Source organism: Tympanuchus pallidicinctus, unplaced genomic scaffold (genome assembly GCF_026119805.1).
Source record: "Tympanuchus pallidicinctus isolate F22 unplaced genomic scaffold, pur_lepc_1.0 scaffold1, whole genome shotgun sequence".
Taxonomy (NCBI): domain Eukaryota; kingdom Metazoa; phylum Chordata; class Aves; order Galliformes; family Phasianidae; genus Tympanuchus; species Tympanuchus pallidicinctus.
Genome location: NW_026294618.1, coordinates 106,126,072 through 106,146,139, shown reverse-complemented (window position 1 = coordinate 106,146,139; position 20,068 = coordinate 106,126,072). Strand labels below are relative to the sequence as shown.

The 20,068-nt window shown below is 48.9% G+C and overlaps 1 protein-coding gene and 1 long non-coding RNA gene across 3 annotated transcripts in view; one reads left to right on the top strand and one right to left on the bottom strand.

The window, feature by feature from the left end:
• The window catches only part of SPTBN1 (spectrin beta, non-erythrocytic 1), a 121,855-nt gene extending 102,521 nt beyond the window's left edge, over window positions 1–19,334 (bottom strand). The window contains exon 1 of one of the 2 annotated variants that reach the window (XM_052679858.1): window positions 19,208–19,334. The gene's annotated coding sequence lies outside the window, so the exon portion shown is untranslated. Of the gene's footprint in view, window positions 1–14,560; window positions 14,579–19,207 lie in introns of those variants that run through there. The other variant, XM_052679849.1, reaches the window with a different exon arrangement.
• On the top strand, window positions 14,854–16,519 carry LOC128079195 (uncharacterized). The gene is made up of 2 exons (XR_008206018.1): window positions 14,854–15,035; window positions 16,351–16,519. It is a non-coding gene; the product is annotated as an uncharacterized LOC128079195 (long non-coding RNA).
• Window positions 19,335–20,068: the final 734 nt, after the last annotated feature.

Genomic DNA, 20,068 nt, shown 5'->3' with positions numbered 1-20,068 from the left:
TCGCCTCCTCTTGTTAACAATCTTCACTTTTCAGCACCCACTTTAGAGTCACTTTGTTTTTAAAGAAGATTTTAGTTGCTGCTTTCGCTATCTGGCAACTAACGCAATCAGACTACCCCATTCTTATCTAATTTCCCCAAAACTCAGCCAGATGCATCATCCTAAACCTTCAGCATTTCGAATTCATGATAAAATGCCTCCTCCTCCCAAGCTCGGTGTGCTAAATAAAATGCCTCGTTGTTATCACCAATTTTTCCCCATTTACTGGCAACCAACATCTGCTCCACATCCCTGGGGACTGCTGCTTCTCCAGGACGTACAGATGCAAAGGCCAGTGCTCAGGTTAAGCAGCAGGAGCCCAACCCCAGCCAGACTTCTGAACCTCGCTTCATTAAACAAATTCCACAAAGCATTGGGAAGGTGCAAAGCACTGCAGCCAACAGCAAATAACAAAAAAAGTGAAAACACAAGAAAATCACTGGCATTTCCATGACTGACCTGTAAGGGTTTTGCCATTTCAATCTACATCACGAGCGCTGCCTTTCCAAAGGCACAAAATGGCGTAACGCGGTCCATCCATTTGGCTGCTCTCCACAAATTTACAAAGGAGGATAAATCACAGAAGAAGGCTGGCTGCCTGCACAGCAGCGGATGCAGAGGTTGATGTTTCTGCCCCAGTGCTGCCCAGTAAGAAGCACCCAGCCCTGCTCCTCCATGCCCCAAGCACGTGCTGGCACAGTCCGATAACGTGATGTTTCCCTTCACCTTTCCCATAGCCACAGATGAGCTCTTCCTGAAACGAGTTCACCCTTTACGACGATGTGCCTTACGCATCTCAGACTGCATGAAGGCCACGGCCTCAACAAAGATTCAGATTCTTGGTTCCCTCCAGAAAAAAAAATGGATACTCAGTAAATTTGAAGAGCTGGAAAAATAAAGAGATGCACTTTTTCCTGCTTCTCCCTACAGTTCTGAAATAGACTCCATCAGTTGCAACTGTGCTATTGGTTATAAAAAAACTTTAAAAATTCTCTTCACACAGACAGAAAGACTCAAGGGTTTGTCCTGCTCACCAACTGGCTGCTGACAGATGTCCCAATGCCACGTACTGCCACCCATCTCTACATTACTTATGGAGAAGAGACCATGAAGACCAGCATTATCTGTCCAAACTTTCCACCCCCAAGAATCTAGATGTCAAAAAGAAAGGTTCAAAAATGACAAGAAATCCAGAAAACCTCCTCCATTCCACATCACGAATTGCTCTGCCATGAAGGGCAAGCCAACGTTTGTCACTTCAGAAAACAACCACCTATTCTACCTTCTTTCTTCATAAATAAATGAAGTCAGGAAACACTTCCACTGCACACTGTCTCCATTCCTCGAATACTTCTCAGTAAGCTGCTTTCAGCTCTTTCCACCAGATGGACCAATGGCCTCAAATCCTCAGCTAGTTCAGTTCTGCTTGATTCTTTCCCAAGTGTGCAAGCAGTGCAATCTTCTGTTGCTTTCCTAAATTGCGGAGAAATAGTGCTGCTTTCCTCAACATCAGCAAAGAGCCCCCAGAACCCGCTCTGCATCCCAACGTGGAGTGCCAAAGCACAACAGCATTGCATTTACCAGTGGTGGTTGGTTGGATGTTACTGTTGTCCTTGTGTCTGTGTGCGTGATGTTTGTTAACATCAGGTTTGAATATGACCAACTGCCTCCAAGGACGACCATTTTACAGCATGGTCATTATTGCCAGTAGTACTCAGTTCCACCACAGAGCTGGTTTCTTTATTCACTTTCCCTGCATTCAAGGCTTGCTCTGGAAACCCTCCTCCTTTTTTCTGCACTTTAGAAGAAATCGATGCATTTGGTTGTCTTGGGTTATGGAAGCGTACAACCCAACTCCCACAGAGGTAGAAGGTACTGAAAGAGACACACTTCGCTTTCTATCACTCACCCTGGATGCTGACAAAAGATCTAAGATGATCAGTGTTAGCAAAGTTCACGTATAACCAGCCTGTGATGTGCGCTGCTTGCTCAGCCATAACAAGCAGCTTCTCCCCCACGTTGCCTTCTCAGATGGATGTGAGTGGCTGAAGAAGAAACCACAGACTAGTTCTCCTTGGCTTAAGACGTACCTAGGACTTGACAAACACAAAACCATTTTTTGGGATGAAAATGGGAAACATAAATAATGTCAACGTGTACTAACCGTTAACTCTTGAGAAAGGATAATACCCAAAGGAGATATCCTGAAATGCTAACCCCCAAAGGCATCAGCAGGCATATGTAGAAGCTGGCCAGCTACAAAGCAGAAGGAAGAGTCTGACAGCAAATGATTCCAGATCACAGCTCACTGTACAATGAGAAATCACATCCAAGTGCAAAAGAACCAGCCAGTAACTCTTTGTCACACAAGACATTGCATAGAGGTTGACACTACAAATGCATTTCTATGAATTGTCTTCCAAAAGTGCAGCACTGAGCCAGGCTCAGTAATTGTTCAAAAAATAACAAAGGCAGGTGTTTCTCATTCTGCTCTGGGCCTCTTAAGTACAACAGGGTGACACGGCCACGAAGGAAAGCTTGCAGATAAATGGTACTGCCTGCAACCTTATTTCTGTTTTAAAAGTAAAAACCAAGATTCCCAAATACCGAAGATTTACACCTGCAGATTTGCAGACAAAAAAAAAAAAACTAACCACCAAAAAGCAACACCCAACCAACCAAAAAAAACACAGCAAGTCGCAAAGTGCTGATCATTTTCTACCTAACTGCTGTTTACTGCGGTGTCTTTTTAAAGGTCTGGCAGCTCTCCAGCTCTCCTCTTGCTTTTCCTTTCTCCTGCACATCACTCTAGAAGCCATCTTGGGTGGAAAAACAAGCCTTGGGAGGAGAATGTTCCCTCTGTGGTCTTTTCAGGCTCTAAAAGCATTATTTCTCCAGGGAAATCCTGAGCTTTGTTCCACAAAACCCAGGAAAGGTCATTTGTGAAGGATTTCCGAAATGCCACTGGCTCTACAGCCAAAAAGGCAGCAGGACCAGTTCTGTTACTGCCACTGGAAGAAATTCCAACATGGTACAGAGTCACCCTATCAGTTGTTCCAAATGACATCCATTGTCATTTGACATCTTTCAAGCGGAACAATTACTCACGATCAAATGTTCTGGCTCTCCCTGCTCCCCAGCCAGCTGTGTTTTCCTGTTACAATTGTAGCTTGCATGCACTTGGAAGAAGCCCAACACTCCTCATTACAAAAAATGCAGCGTAACGGCTCATTAGTGGGGTGCAACACTGCTGTAAGGCTTCCAGAGGCCTGGCGGGTTGTGCCTGGTCCTGGGCTGCCCTTCTCACTGCACAGTCTCAATGGGATGCACTCATGCACTCCGGACTTCAAAGTAGGCAAAGCCCTCCTCTCCCAGCACACACATGAAGGCTCTTTCCCTGAGCATCATGGAGAAGAGAGATGTGACGTCTCAGATTGGAGTGAGGAGAGCAGCTGTGAGAGGCACAGAACAGAAACGCGACCCATCCAGTGCGTGGCAATCAATGCTTGAAATGAAATCAGCCAAGTCCATATTCAAATCAGGTCACTCGTAATTAAAGCACCCTAATTCGGAATAATAAAAGCAGAAAATGCCTGGATTGGCTCAGGTCTCAAAAGGAACATATGAACGGAGTGTTTTGAATTGCATGATGCACTGATAAGAAGCTTTAATATAAGCCTCAGGATTACACCATTCTAGGTTTTTTATTATTATACTCTCCATTAAAAAATATGCACTGTGAAACACTGAGAGGTGAAAGCAGACCTTCGAGCATTACTTCACCCTGTTTTTCCCTAAGGATCCTGCTGTTAGTTTCCATTTGCACAGCGCCTGATATCACGGGCAGGACAGAATGAAGCTCTGAAGTGGAATTTTATATAAAACACTCTTATTCACGACAGCATCGATGTCAATGCAACATACAGAAAGAGGCTTTCGAGCTTCAACAGCAACAGCAAAATTGCCCCCTCATTTGTGGAGCGATCTGCTTGCTTGACTCCATCTTAACACAGTGCCTCACCATGCAGTGATTCAGCCATTTTAATTCTGAATGACGACGGCTTGCTCTCCCTCCAGCATGGCATCGTGCATCAGGCTCAGCTGTCTGGAGAGCAGGAATCCCTCTGCGTAAAGCATATGCAAGCAAAGATAAAAAATAAATAAACAAAGGGGAAAAAAAACTTCCAATCAATGCTAGGAGGAGGAGGTGAGAGGTAGACTGCAGTAAGGGAACTGAATGCACAAAAATGTATTGTTTTTAGATTGGAAAAGGAAGCCAAGGACAAACAGGCAACTCAGGAAAAACTCCGTAATCTGGTATTCTTGAGAGGGTAATGATGAACGCAGACTGTACCTCTGCTGCCTTTAATAGCAGCCCCAGAGAGAAAACTCAGGCTGACAGGACACAGGAGTGAACTGGCACACAATGACCTGGGTGTGCAGAGCCTCGCAGGCAGCTGACACAAGGTTGGCAGGGTGGAACGCTGCCAACACAGCCTGCTGATGCACGAGGCACCGGCCCACCATGAGCATCTCTCCCACAGCACCACCGGACGGCACTTCTGCAGCCACATGTGAGCTCTCACTGTGTATGGAGATGGCCTTGCACGGTTTGGAGCTCCCTCTCCCCCAGCAGGAGCTGCCAGTAGAACAGCAGCCGCATTTGCATCCTCTGTGATCCGTAAGGACTTGTGTCACTGCACCGTTTTGCTCTTGGAAAGAAAGACGTCAGAAGAAAAGGTTACCTGCAAAACTCAGGGTTTATTTCTGTCATACTGCAATACTTGCACTTCTGTGGCATTTAGAAGGGACAGCTCACACAAACTGCTAAAAGGAAACAGAAACAAAACAGCTAATCCATTCAAATGCTCATTTCCTACATTCCAGCAACCAAGGTCAAGTTCTGGATGAACAGAACAGAACCTTCTCAGGTTAGCAGCAGATCAGAAACAAGCCCTAGGCAACAGACAAACCTACACTCTATACATTCAGTGCTCAGTGCCCCAAAGAGCTGGCAGTACCACTCCTCCATTCAGCTACTCCACATTAACATCGTCCTCAGCAACTGCTGGAAAGGTGCTGGAGCTGCACAAGCAGCCTGGTTAACCATGACCACAAGAGGTTTGTACCAACTACCACATTGCTGTTTACCAAACGCACCTTACAAAACTAACAAGAAAAACGTGTTTGTTATCTAAGTTACAAACATCAAGAGGAAAATACTCATCAACTAGGGATTGTAATGCAATCTCTCCAGAACAGGCTGTAGAAGAAAAGACCCAAACAAGCCATCTCTGACACACATAGATTAGACAGATGGTGCAGTCCAGCATCAAGGAGATTTGTGCTTGCTTGACTTTGAGTGGCTGAACTACCCATGAACTGCAGACACAAGAGAGCTGTGCTGGGCATTTACAAAGATTTCACATGCATTCAAACTACATACCATTCAAAAGTTTCATATGTTCTATGCAAAATAATAAGTAAACAGAACTCAAAATCACTCTCACGTTTCTGGGCACTTTCAAACCCTCAGTTAGCACTGTAAGTGGATACAAATGGCAACAACAGTGAGCACGGATGGTGATTTAAAACAGGTTGTTTTTCCTGAAGCTCACTACCCCTTAGAATAAGCATTTCTGGCACTGACCATGAACATTATGGACCACATTCACCATCAGTACACACTGAGCTGCTGCAGCCAGAACGTGGCGATGGAGAGCAGTAACCACACAGCTGCTGCACATAGAGCACAAAAGCTGAACAGCCATTAAATCAGCCATTTCATCTGAGGGGTTAAAAATCATTCTCATCATCATTCATCAACACAAGTAGCAGAAAATATCAAAGCAACGCTTTTATCCCCCCAAGCAACAGTTCCTGTAATTCTCCATGTGCCTCATTAGAAGGGAAGCAGACAGTGCAGAGGCTCAAAAGCAGAGCAGCTCTCTCACCTGCAGCATAACACTGGAAGCTTCATTTTCACAGGCGTTAGATACCAACAGCTCCTACCAGAATGAATTGTGCCTGTGATGCTCCGAGCCCAAGGCACAGCTGTCAGCTCTTCCCTTTCATCAACGCGAGTGGTGCCACTTATGGCAGCTGTGTCCCTACACAGGGCTTGAAGAGCCCCCACCCCACCAAGGCTCTTTGAAGGCTCACCAGCTCAGAGCAGACAGAATGGGGCTCAGGCAAGACCCACACATATTTTAACTGAGACAAAATGACCCCCATCCATACTTTGCTTTTAAATATCCACGGACAGATTAGCAGAAAATTCTGCATCAGCAAGAGCTAGAGATGTTTCGGAAGCTCCGCAGGAACTACAGCCTTATCGCTGGGCAGATTTTTTTTCACAACGACAGCACAGCTCTCCATCCTTCCTCCCACTACAATCTGCTAGTAATTTCATACAAATGGTTCATAAGCGAGTTGAAGACAGTTTAACCCTGCCAAGAGCACCCATAAGCCTAAGCAACTGGGTTTCTTCCCTTCAGAAGAAAGTAGCAGCACCTTTATTTACATATTTTTCAATTTTGCTCACTTTTACAAAGCTGGTCATCATCTTGAGCTATTCAAAACAGTTAACTCTATTGCAGTCATAAATTATGAGTTACTCAGTGTAAAGCTTCCAGAGATATTCAAGACCTGCCTGGGCACTTTTCTGTGCAACCTGCTGTAGGGAACCTGCTTTAGTATGGGGTCGAGCTCAAGGATCCCCACAAATCCCTTCCAACCCCCGTGTTTCTCCCAACGCACCTATTCTAAGCAGAAGAACAGCTCTGAAGGCAGAACCAGCCATGCAGGGCTCAGCATGGCATGCAGAAGCCCAGGTGGAGGCTTGGCTCACACACAGCAGGATCATGAGCACAGCAAACCTGTCCATAAGCCTTTGCAGAGCAAGCCTGAGGGTTATGGGGGGACCTTCAGTCACAGAGCACATACACTGCCCAATCATTTATTTACACTGCTCTTTTCCTTATAATTGAATCCATGCTCAGGAGACAAGAAACAGGAGCTGGTTCTAAAATAAGCCTCCCAAGATCTGATTCATGTTGCTAAGTAGTTAATGTTTGTCAGTGAGAAGCAGACACGAAAGCTAAGGTCCCTTATGCCGTCTCAGATTCTTCCACGTTTCTATAAATCATTTAAAATGTTCAGGACACTGCAGCAGCAGCAGCCTGGGCACACACTGACCACTGCTTGTAGAGAAAACTGCCTCCACACGTTTTTCCTTATGAACAAAAGTGTACTCGAATGAAAGTGAATCAGAGGAACGAAACCAAGCAGAGAACGTGATGCTGGTAGCACAGCAGGCATTAAGATCCATCACCAACAGACCTGCAAAATTTCAGCAAAAACTGATAGAAATGCACAACCTACAAGTACGCAGCATCTACTATGCAGTGTTGCCTTGGACAGTACTTCTGCTTAGCATAAATACAGGCAGAAGTATTAAATCCCTCAGATCTGATACAAATCTGATTCAAATAGACAGGCTTCATCAACCTTGGCTACACTTACATCAACAGGTGACCTAGGCAAGTTTAAGAAAGTGGTGAAAATGGCTGAAATTGATTTTGTATTACTCCATTTCACATTAACTAACATACAACACCACTGGGGAAGAAGACCTAAACACCCACCTTTCATCCATGCATTCCTATGGCACGTAGGTTGGTGCTGCAGCGCTCGCTGCACGCATTTGAACTTGCCAAGCCCTTGATCTTCCTACCAAGCATAAGCACTCAGATTGCACCCACCCTTGCCAGTGGCCTCCCAAAAGGCAATTAGTGGTTTGCTGCAATATTCTGCCATAACACACAGGGCTGAGACTGCAGAGAAGAGAGGCAGGTCCTGCATGGCCAGCACTGTATGGCTGCCTGCTGCCTACCTTGACACAATGAAGATCTGTGAATGAATTGTTATTGCTGTTATTATTTTAAATCACCTTTTTTTCTTGCATCCCTCCTGGTCCGTTTCCTCCAACCTCGTTTCATTTTAGATACTCTTCACTGTCTTTTCATCCATTTTCTGCTTCTTTCCTTCTCCCACTCACCTTTGCTGCCTGTTCAGCAATTGCAGCAGATGAGACTTGAAGAAATGGGGGTTTGACTCCAGCACAGCTCCAGCCTTGGGAGCGAACATTTGGCACCCTGAGTACGTAGCTTCCTGGTAAGGATAATTCAAGAACGTTTCTATTCACAGCTACTTCAAGTGTTGTAGAGAAGGGTTAATATTTAAGTACTGGAATTGGAATAGCAATCATGGAAGGAATTGCCTATTTTAAGCAATGCACTGACTTCAGGATGACCTAAAGTCGTGGGACTGCAATACAGTGGGAGGCAATCACAGAGAAGACCGTGACACAGTCAGTTTTGCACAGCCAGCCTGCAGCCTTCCTCTGCAGCCAGTAACTCAGGTAGAAGTTGTACATCCCATCCCATTCCCCCACCAAAGTCACAGCTTTAAACGACACGCTGCCAAACACAATGCTAATACTAATTATGCTACTGAACATTCAAACCACTGCCACTCTATCTCCTGGAGCTCCCATTAAGGCTGCTCTGTGTGGCTCTCAGACCATCAGCATCTGAACCTTGTGTTCAGGCCGTAGAATGAGATGTCTCAGTACAACAGCTCAAGGAGAATTTTTCATTGCCAAAGAGACCCAGGCCCATGAGCAACAAGTGCCAGTCACCCACAACAGAGACAACATTGAACCAATTGAGGATAGAAAAGACCTTTAGAATCAGACCTGAAACATCGCCTCCTTTAGCATGTCACTTCTGGAAACTGGCTCATCAGTCCTTCCATGAGCACAAACTCCAGCAGAACGATTGAGTGTGCTGCATCTGATACAATATCAGCACTGCAGCACCAGGAACAGACTGCTAATGCTATTACTGCAGTATGTTAGCATGAAAAAGGATGTAACAAGTCTGGATGCTAGGTTTCCACCTGAAAGCAGAGCGTTTCGCAGCTGTGAAGATAAACAGTAGATTTTGTCAGCACAGACTCCTGCCAAGAGGGGGGTCAGATACTTCGTTCTGCTGTGACCCCACGTTTATGTGGCCCAAAATATCAGAATAAGTGACTGGGACTCCATCTGAAGCACTGGAGCCTCCCCACCCCATGTGTGTTTCAACACACACCCAGCGCTTCCAAAGGCATTTCTGGGCTGCAGTGCCCTTCAGCTTGAATGCAGAAAATGACTTCAGTGCTCCGAAAAATACCAGCATTTTCCAGGCTGTAGTCAATGAATGTCAAAAACAGGATGGAAAGATTTTCCAAAGGAACAAGAATTATTGTTCCTAATAACAAAAATGGGAAGCTTTTTGTAATTTTATCAACATAATCGAGGGAGGAAACAACATGCAAAACACTCCCATCTACTATTACACACTAAGGTCAATCCAGAGAAAAAAAAGTGCTATTATTTCACTACAGTTGAGTATTTTTCCACTACATAGGTGACTCAAAGTACTTTCTGCTTTGAGAAAAAAAGATTGCAATTTAGAATACCGGATCAAAACAAAGAAGTTTTGCACGAGTAATTATTTAGGAACACTCGCTAGGACTGTGCTTCCTATTAAAAAAGAAAAATAATCCGACCCGACAGTAACAAAACCCAGAGCTTTTTGCAGCACTGGTGCACAAAGAGCCGAAAACAGCCCGGGTTCAGCCCACAGCAATGCCCCAGTAACAGCTCATTGCTGAGAGCACTGCCCACCCAAATTAGGAAGGCAGGGACCTCCTGGGACACCACACAGCACAAACACAGCCCTGTTAAACGTGCAGGTCTACCTCTGGCATGGCCAAGAGCTCTGTGATCGTGGTCTCACACAGGCAGGGAGTATGCCTTGCACCACGCTCCGTGCCAGGCCCCGAGCTCCTCTGCCAAGCCATGTGCACAGACATGAGCCTCACATGGACACGTCAAGAACTGCAATTTGGAGTCACAGAATGGAAGGCACCTTAAAGCTCATCCAGCCCCAACCCCTGCCGTGGGCAGGCTGTTCCTCACCAGCTCAGGCTGCCCAGGGCCCATCCAACCTGGCCTTGGGCACCTCCAGGGATGGGGCACCACAGCTCTGGGCAGCACTGCCAGGGCTTCACCACATTTAGAATCAACACACACATTCCCTCAAGAGCTCTCAAATTCATACTGCTAGTACTTCTGACCAGAATGTAAGCCACTGTGAAGCACAAAGGAAATTCAAAATATGGTTTGTTATTACAGTAATAGTTGCATAAAGGCTGTTTATACAAATTATGAGCATAATCACAGTTTCAGGACAGTTAGCTCAAGGTGAATCGCCCATCTATCTAATCCTTTAATAACATGCTTGGAATGCAATTTGGAAATTCCCCTCTGATAAAACAGTCATGCTGCCTGCATCGTGACCATTTTTCAACACTTGTTACCATCAAGCATTTCTGTCTTTTATAAAGAGCAACGTTTTGATTAATACACAGAATAGAGCATTACAAATACAACCTTATTTCTGTTCTCGTTTTATATATTTGTGCGTCCTCCCAGCTCTCTTTGGAGCAAAAAGTGATAGCCAAGCTATTAAATAGCAGAAAAGAGATGCGCTTATATCAAATATGCATAAAACCTTAAAGGGTAGGACTGCTACAGGAACCGATTTAATAGTCTCAAGACCTAATTTCAAGCCCAAAACTCTTCCATGGCTCTTCGGCAGCTGATGACAACCAGAAGTTAAAAATGAAAGCAGCTGTTCTTCAGTGAAAAGCACGCTGCAACAACACGGACACGCTGCCCTGCAAACTGCCCCTAAGGTGACACGTAGGTCCTGTGCCCTCTGCCAGGAATGCGAGGAACTTTGTGACTCTCTGAGCCCCCCTGAGCTCGCTGAGCCAACGCGGTTCCAAGTGACCGGCATTGTTTCCTGCTGGTGGGCAACAGCTGTAGAAACATCTCTAAAATGGCTGGCATGGCCCCACCAGCCCCGGCTCCACCTATCACTGCTATGCCCATGTGGCCCTCACCTGCCAAGCAGATCGTTAGGACTTCATGGCATCCCTTCCATTCGTGTACAAGATAACCCCAGTTAAGGCAACAGAACTTCTTCTTTGCCTCAGCCTATTCCAAAGAGCACCTCGACAAGCATCTCTAGATCCTTTTTGCATCTCTGGCAATCTTTACGTTTGTAATATGGTTCAGATGTGGAAATGAGCAACATCTCACCTCAGACGTGTTCCTCTGCATATTTTTATATAAAGATGATGTAAAACCTTGATCTACAGACCACGACAATGTCAGCACAGCTTCACGTGCTTGGATGGAGCTCTGCAAGTTGGCACAGCTGAGGAGTCAGATCTCTTCACCTTTGAGCATCTCAGAGAAAGAAAATCTGGTAGCATTATAAAAAGAATACAAGGGTCCTTCTTTCATTGCCACACAAAATGAAGAACGTGGTTGTGAATTCATTAGCGATCTGGCTGATAGTCAGTACTGCACAACAGTTATTTCACCACTCGCCTGGGCCATATATATTTAAATCTTCGTCAGAAACATTTAATCCACTATGAAGTCATTATATTCTTGTTTGTCTCGCTTATGATGGGAACAGATGTCTAAAGATAACTTGCATCTTTCAGGTCCCCATGGCAGATTAAAGCATTACTACCCATTTTTCACATCTCTTACTTAAATCAGGTGATCTCTGTAACTTTTTACGCTTGCAAATACATGGAAATAACACGAGAAGTCATACAAGACTGAAAAACATGAATCTCAGTGACGTGCCAAATGGACTGTATTTTATTATTATTATTATTATTGCCTTTTTTACTTGTGTTTTATGCAAGCACACCTTCCTTGGAGCCACATCCTGACCAGCAACAAAGCTACTTGACACACTCCAGCAACGCAAAGCTGCAAAGCTGGCTTAGCGGGCCAGCTGGGGTCAGGGAATCCCCCCGTGGTGTATCTGCTATGCCACGTCCTCTGCACAGACCAATCCTGGAGAACAACCATCGCACCCTGCTTCATCCAGCGCCTGCAGGGCAGCCCTCCTTCCCCAGGCAGCAGTGCACTCCGGGCTAAGGGAGCCTTCTCCCAGCACCGAAGCTCAGGGGGGAACACACAGACCTGCTTCCTCTGAGCATGGGCCACGCAGACCTAATAGTTGGGGCCAGGGATTTCAGCTGCGGTCCAGACGTGATGGCAGAATCGCATCTCGCAGTCTTTGAGAGCTGAACAGATGCCAGGCTCCTAGCGCACATCAGAAGCTGGCAGGTATTTTTCCACAAATGAGGTAATCCACTGGCCTTTTTAAAAGCACAATGCACATCATAGGCCTGAAATCCACACATGCTGAAAGGTCATGGCTTGAGGTAGTCCAAACTTTTTGTTCTGGACCTCATTACTCCACAACATTTCTGCTTTTCTCTTACCAAGCACCTTGCCAAGTCCCTGCAGCCACAGCAGGAAGCACCCAGAGAACAGCTATTTCAGGCCCTCCTTTTCTACAGCAGGTCCCTGCAGTGCTGAGCACAGCCACCAGCTGACTCAGAACATTACAGCCCTGCTGCAAACCTTAGGCCCCTGTGCTTCCCTGCGCCATCCCATCTAGAAGCTATCCCACTCATCTCCTCCTCATAGGAAACTAATTCAGGCATCACAGGTTTTAAGTTTAAATGGCTTACGCCAATGGCTAAAGCCACATGATCAGGTTCTTAAGTTGACAAAAGACTGAAAGTCAAACGTGCTTATTTTTACCCTTAAACAAAACCACGTGCAGCCTGCAGTGGTAAACCACTGCATGTTTTAATATCCAAATTCCAATTGCTTGCATCCATCACCATGCTCCAAAATCCCACACCCACCAAGCAGCCGAGGCATGTCTGAGGCTCTGAGCTCATCTCACCGCCCTGACAAGATGAATGGGAGGATGCTGCTCCTAACCTACACAAGGACACAAACCCACCTCATTTCCCAGTCAGAACAGCGAATAGCGCATGAACAGCTTCCTCAAGCTGAGCTGCAGGGTTTGTGCTACATTTCTGTAGCTTTTTTTCTTCCAGGTTTTTCTTCTTTTTTTTTTCCTTCTAGCTTTTTTCTTCTTACCTGCATTCCTGCCCTGCCCTTGGTTAAAGGCTTGAGAGGGACCACAACGTTCTTGAGATGCAAACAGAATACATAACCAAAAGGATCTTCCTGAACCCTGAGTCTGTAATCAATTTTTAGGAAAGCATTTGTGCTAAAATGAGGTAAGTGATAACTTTCCACATCTCCTGTTATCCACAGTACTATTTTAGGGAGAGTGAGACAGCATCCGTGCTTGTCGCATAGCCCTGCTTCCAATCTCTGGCAGATGCCCAGCACATTCCGGTGCGTAATGCACAGCGCTCGTTGCGGCACAGTCCCACTAATCTCTCAGACACATTGACTAAGACTTTCCCACATAAACTGGCCCACCCTTTACTAGGGAGAGGTCGCTCAGTACAGTCAGCCTTCAGATGAGAAAAACAATCAGAAAAATCTTCTCTGATGCCAAAAACATGGAAGAGTAAAACGCAAGAGGCGCCAGCCTTTGCTCTACCAGAACTCACAAAGACGAGATCTTTGCTACAAACCACAACAGCTCCACCAACATCAACCAGAAGTTTCTTTCACATTTAGGATCCGGCCTCCTAACAGCATTTCAAATTGCAATAAAAACGTAGTACTCTAAATGTAGCATTAAAAAATTCCCATATGGGAGTGCCCGCTGACTGCCATAGGCAGATCCAGGCTCAAAGAAGCACACCAAAAGACCGCTCAATTGGTAGCAAGAGGCAGAACGTGCTTTCTCCAGACTAAGATAATCAGCTTCATGCTGCATTCCAGCAGTGCTACAAATGGATTTGCTGGTAGCATACCGGAGCCATGAGCTGCCCATCAGCGCAAAGCATTCCATCCACAGAGACTGGCTGGAAATCACCCTGAAACACTCAGCTATATCACCAAGAGAGAAGTTGGTGAGAGCCCTTGGGAAGGAAATCTCACGGTTAGTTTACCTACAGACAAAAGCCAATGCTTTCCAACTCAGATGCCCAAACAAAAACCTGGAGGTGTTACAATAAACTCAACTACATCAAGTCAAAATAGATCCAGCAGGCAGCACCCTTTCCCCTTTGAAGGCAAAAAGAAGAGGAGCCACTTGCTTTAATTAGCAGGAGCGTTTGTGGCATCTAGGCGCTAAACGAGATCCACAAAATGAGCAGAAAAAATAAGCATTTGGTCACATTGCACAGAACAGTACGATTTGCTCTGCACTGCTTACTGCAGTAACCACAAATTATCGCCACTGCAAACCGGGCTGCAGAGCTGCCCAGCCAGCACAAGCAGTGCCCTCCGAAACAAAACACCCAGACAGCTTTTTGCTCTTCTCAGCACAAGGCCCTCTTTCATCATGCCAAAGTAGGAACCAAAAGCAGACACTCTGTGCCACTCCATAATAAATCAACCAACAGCAAGATAGAATTAATTCCAGATAGCGTAACTCACAGGAACCGAATATCCAAGCAGATCTGAATGACTGCCGGGCTGTCGAGAGTCTCACAACACCCTGCAGAAGACCTTGAGGGTGTATGTAGGGCTGTAATGCTGCTGGGAGCCGAGACCTGCAGGGGAGAAGAGGGCCCTCCCAGAGATGCCTATTGGCTTGGCCCAGGAGAGGCTGCTGCTCCAGCTCAGGTTCAACAGTCAGTGTAACCTTATAGCCGAGCACACCCAGCTGGCTGCCCGGCCCCCAGCAAGGAGAAACCAGCTTAAAAAAAAGAAAAAAAAGAATTTGAGTGTCTGTAATCTGAAGGGATGAAGGCTGGGAGGGACCACAACCACTCACGAACACTGCACTCCTCAAGTTGGCTACTTCACATTTAACATCAGTGCTATCCGGTCATGAAGCAGTACAAAAAAGGGTTAGGTTGGATATTAGGAGGACGTTTTTCCCCCAGAGGGTGGTGAGGCACTGGAACAGGTTGCCCCATCCCTGCAGGCATTCAAGGCCAGGCTGGATGTGGCTCTGGGCAGCCTGGGCTGCTGGTTGGTGACCTGCACACAGCAGGGGGTTGGAACTGGATGAGCGCTGTGCTCCTTTGCAACCCAGGCCATTCTGTGATTCTATGAAAAAAACATGCTTTGTTTGCTCTAGGCTGCATCTCCTCACCCCAGTCACACCTCCCAGCAGTTAATGGCAGCCAAATGGGCTCTTTTTAACTATGCACACAACCACCCATCTCTGACAGACTGCACGCAGCCTGCCACAGCCCCATTGGCACAGGGGACCAGTGCTGCCCATCCTTCACTAAAGCTGTGCCAGGGATCGCTCTTCTCTCTCACAACAATACTGATTTGGAAATAACAAAATGATAGAGCGCGGTGGCTATTCCAATAATAAAACTACAATAAAACTAAGCTGACATGTCAGAAAATTCCTTGTCTGTGTTCCACGGACAACAGGTCAAGTGCCCAGCAGGTGCAGCTTCATGAGGCGGCCTCTTTTTCCCAAAAAAGAACAGTACACGATCTGCACTCCAGCAAACAGAAAAGCTACTTAATTTGGAACATTTACCTGTGAACAGATTCACAGCAGTGTATTTTTAGATGCCTGTGTATTAATGGCACACCTCTCCCGTTCCAATGGCACGAGTGGTATGGCCAGCTCGACTATTCACAGCACAAACATGTGTGTGTTAGCATCTGTTGGCACGAGGCTTTCATGCCTCTTTTGTTCACTCCTTGCTCTCCCCTTCACAAAGGATAAATCAAACCAACACACTGCCTCGTCTTGTAGCCCCAGTGCTTGGTGCCTTCAGGAGATGGTGAAATGAAGATGAGCACACAGCAGCACAACGCATTTCTCTGGCAGTAGTGGAAATAGTTGCATTTGTGCAATGAGAAGAGAAAGGGGAAACATCCTCAGGAGTTCACACTTAGCACCAAAAAATTTGTTCAGAGGAGGCACAAAAAATATTAATGGTGCAGAGAAAGAAGAGCTCAAGACACTCCTCAACCTTAACGTGTCCTTGGCCATACAAAGGCATTCCCATCCCTGAGAACAACTACAGAAACACAGATGCATTAATGTTGGAAAAGACCACTAGGATCACCTAGATCAGATGGCTGTATACCTTCTCCTATATAGTGAATAAGTAGAAAAGAAGTGAATGACTCTTTGTGAGGGTGGACAGTGATAGGACAAGGAGGAATGGTCTTAAACTGAGACAGGGGAGGTTTAGGTTGGATATGAGGAGGAAGTTTTTCACACAGAGGGTGGTGAGGCACTGGCACAGGTTGCCCAAGGAGGCTGTGGATGCCCCATCCCTGCAGGCATTCAAGGCCAGGCTGGATGTGGCTCTGGGCAGCCTGGGCTGCTGGTTGGTGACCTGCACACAGCAGGGGGTTGGAACTGGATGAGCACTGTGCTCCTTTGCAACCCAGGCCATTCTGTGATTCTATGAATAGTAGAAATAATGGCTTCAGCTGCAAGAGCATCCTCCCTTGCCATCTTTACCAGCTATAAGATTGGTCTGAACTCAACCACCAAGCAACAACACATAGGAAAGTTTTCCCCATGGAAAGTCAGGCTTTTTAATGAGAAATGGACAGTACCAATTGGATGTGGAATGAGCCAATAGATGAAAAAGAAATAACACTGGACAAATCAGGGTGGAAAAAGAGGACTGCTCAAATAGATAGAATTAATTGCATCACTCCATTAAATAAGATGAGACCTACTAAGATGAGCATAGAAACCAAAACCCTTACATGCAGAATCTCCATAACCTTCTTTTCACTGGAGGAAGGCAAAGCCTTGAAGGTCCAACTTTGGCTGCGGCAGCACTGTACCCTTGTTCATCAGAAAAACGATTAGCTACAGGTCATTTTAGGAGTAATAATCAAGATCTGGCAATGGAAACCGCATGTGGAAAAGCACAGCGCTGGGGAACAGCAGTCCTCAATGCGGACTCCTTGCAGAACAGCCTCTGCAGCTCGGTGCCATTTGACAGCGCACACATTTCACTCCAGCGCTTGCCTTGCCATGCAAGAGCTCCTTGGTGATGACCACCAGACACAAGGTGATTTCTAAGTTGTAAACACAGCAGAAAGCCAGAGAAGACAAGCAGATTTTCATACTGAAGAACTGCAGGCTAGAGTCCCCCCGGTTTGACTCGGGCACACGGCCACGAGCTCGCGCAGAGGGAAGGGCTGACTGCAATGGCACGGTCTGCAGCTCCATTGGTGGAGAGTGAACACACCAGCCTGTGCTTCAGAGCAGCCCCACACAGCCCTGTGCAGCGTGGATCACTGAGAGGCAGCCTGCTCTCAGGCCAAGTGTTCATGCTGTGTGATACAGCACGGAAAACAACCTGCAGCGCTCTGCTTCCCAACCCCTCATTTAACTGCAAGCCAAAACAGCCCCCAGTGCTGCCAACGGCTCCTCGCCCTGCTGAGCCCATCCACCTCCCACAGCCTGAGCACGGCTGACTGCAGTGGTTTTCCCAGAACCATGGAACAGCGAGCAGGAGAGAGGGAGGCCTGCAGCCAGGCAGCAGTCTGGGCTGCATTTTGGAGCTGACTCATGGGGAAGGGCAGCAGCGATCAGCTATTGGGCTGGATTTCCACTTGTGCCCAGATTGGATGACTAAGGAATTTAGGCACCTATAGCGATCAGCAGTCTGCATACCCTTTGCAGTGAGCCCTCAGCATCTGCGTAAACAGACCTCAGCCGCGTTCCACAAAATACTCCCCAAATATGTCCTCCTCACAAATGGAATACAACGCTGTAATCCAACTGCAAATATTAAATCCTGCAACTGACCCACATTAAAAATAAATCTCTCCAATAAAGGGGGTTTGACTGATGAAAATTCCTATACGTTGAAAGGAAAGCAGAGCATCTTTCACACAGCAGATCGGTATGCCGGCTGAAAGCAGCCCGGAGCAGCACCGGGGTCTCCATCTACGCAGCATCAGTGCTTTGCCCCCTCCGTTCCACCTCTGTGTGCAGGCGGTGCTCAGCAGCTCACGGCCACCCCGCAGCCGCAGGATTCACGCCACAATGGGGATGAAACGGCATTCGTAATGCTTTTTTTTTTTTTTTTTTTTTTTTTTGGCCATCGAAACAGCTGCAAGCTCCTATTTCATCCCCAAACGCCGCGTCCTGCTTTGCCGAGCAAGCGTCCTTTACCGCACTTAACCTGCATTACAGGAAAACGCCAAGCGATCTCCTCTCCTCCGAGCCGACCTCCTTCTCAGCTCCGAGCTGACGCTCCAGGATGCGATAACGAAAAGCGCCCCCCCCCGCTCCGCGCCGGCTCTGCCTCGTTACGCAGCCGCGAGCCCCCACCTTCACCCCTCTCCCCCCCCCCCCAGCCTCCGGGCACCCTCCAGCCGAGGCTCCGCAATGGCCCGCGCAGCTCACAACGCGATGCCGGCATCGCCCCGGCTCGGATCTTTGTTCCGCGGCCGTCATTGAGGACAATGCACACCCGGGGCCGAACCGGCGACGGGATTTGTTTTATTCCCGACACCGGCGAGCAGAGCTCCCGACTCATTTCCGAACGCTGCACAGCCGGATAAAGGACGGTCGTTCCGCCTCGGGCTCGTCTCGCTTCAAACACGGAACGCGGAGGCTTTCTACCTAAGGACGGCGCCGAGCGAGCGCGACCCTACGGCGCCCGGCGCAGCCTGCCATGTTTCCCCCCGCAGCCGTCCTCCCTCCGCCGCAGCGCCGGGCCGTCTCGCACACGGCGATGCGAGGCCGCCCGGCCCGGTATTCGCAGGTACGGCCCGATGCCCGCAGGTACGGCCCGGCAGCACAAAGCCCGCAGCGCCCGCCCGGCCCCGCCCGCGCCCCGCGCCCCGCCCGTGCCGCAGCGCCATCCCGGGCGCGAACCGCACCGCGGCTCTGGACGGACCAAAATAAGACGCGCGGCGGCGGCGGTCCCTCGGCGGGGCGGCGGCCCCGGGGCGAGGCGAGGCGAGGCCGCGGCGGGGCGGGGCGGCTCCGCGCTGACAGCTGCCGGGCGCGGGGCCCGGGCCGCTCGGCTCTGCGGCGGGGAGGAGAGAGAGGCTGCGGCGGAGCCGCCAGAGGACCGCCGCGGCGGAGGGACGCCCGCGCCGACGCGCGAGCCCGGCCGGCCCTACCTCTGTGCTGCCCGCGCGGCGGCTCTCCCTGCTCGGCTGCGGCGCGGAGTGACCGGCGGAGCCCGCAGCCCCCGCGCTGCGCTGCGCTGCGCTGCGCTCCGCCCGCACGGCCGCGGCGGCGGCGAGGGGCGAGGGGCGGGGCCGAAGGGCGGGGCCGAGGGGCGGTCGGGCGGTGGGGCGGCGCCGAGGCGCGGTCCCGGCCCTGCGGAGGCGCCGAGCGGCAGCGCTGCGGAGCCGGCAGGTGGCCCCGACGCGGCCCCGGCCCTCGCCGTTCTCCTTACGGTTATCTGGAGGCTCCCTCGCCCTGGGCTTCACGCTCCTCCTCCTCCCCCTCGCCGCTCTGTCCTATCGCGGAGACGATGTTGGCTCTCCCCTGGCATCCGCTTCCTCCGGCGCCGCGCTCCCGCTGCTCTGTCATTCCCCGTGGGAAGCCCGGCCCGGCTCTCGCTTCCTCCGCTGCGGATCCATCCCCTGCGTCGGCCCCGCCGCCTTCCCACGCAAACAGCCGCGCCCGGTCCCTGGATCTCCAGTCCTGTGCCGCGCTTCCCCTCTGCCCTTCTCCGTGCGGCCTCGGCCCACCCCCGTCCCCTGCCGCCCTTTCCTCCTTCCCTCTTTCCTCCCGGCTCCCTCAGTGCTGCTTGCAGCCACCCGCCCCGAGCCCACCCTCGGCTTTCCCTTATCTGGCTCCGACGCTCAGCCAAGGTTCGTGACATCCACTTCCTGGCCTGGTCTCTGGAATACTGCTTCGTTTCCATCGTGACACCGTTATCAGCCCTGCTCTTTGGGATGTTTTTCTCTCCCTCCGTTTCCAGGGCTGCCTTCCCCCGGTCCCCTCCTTGCACCCGGTTCCCCAGCCAGTCA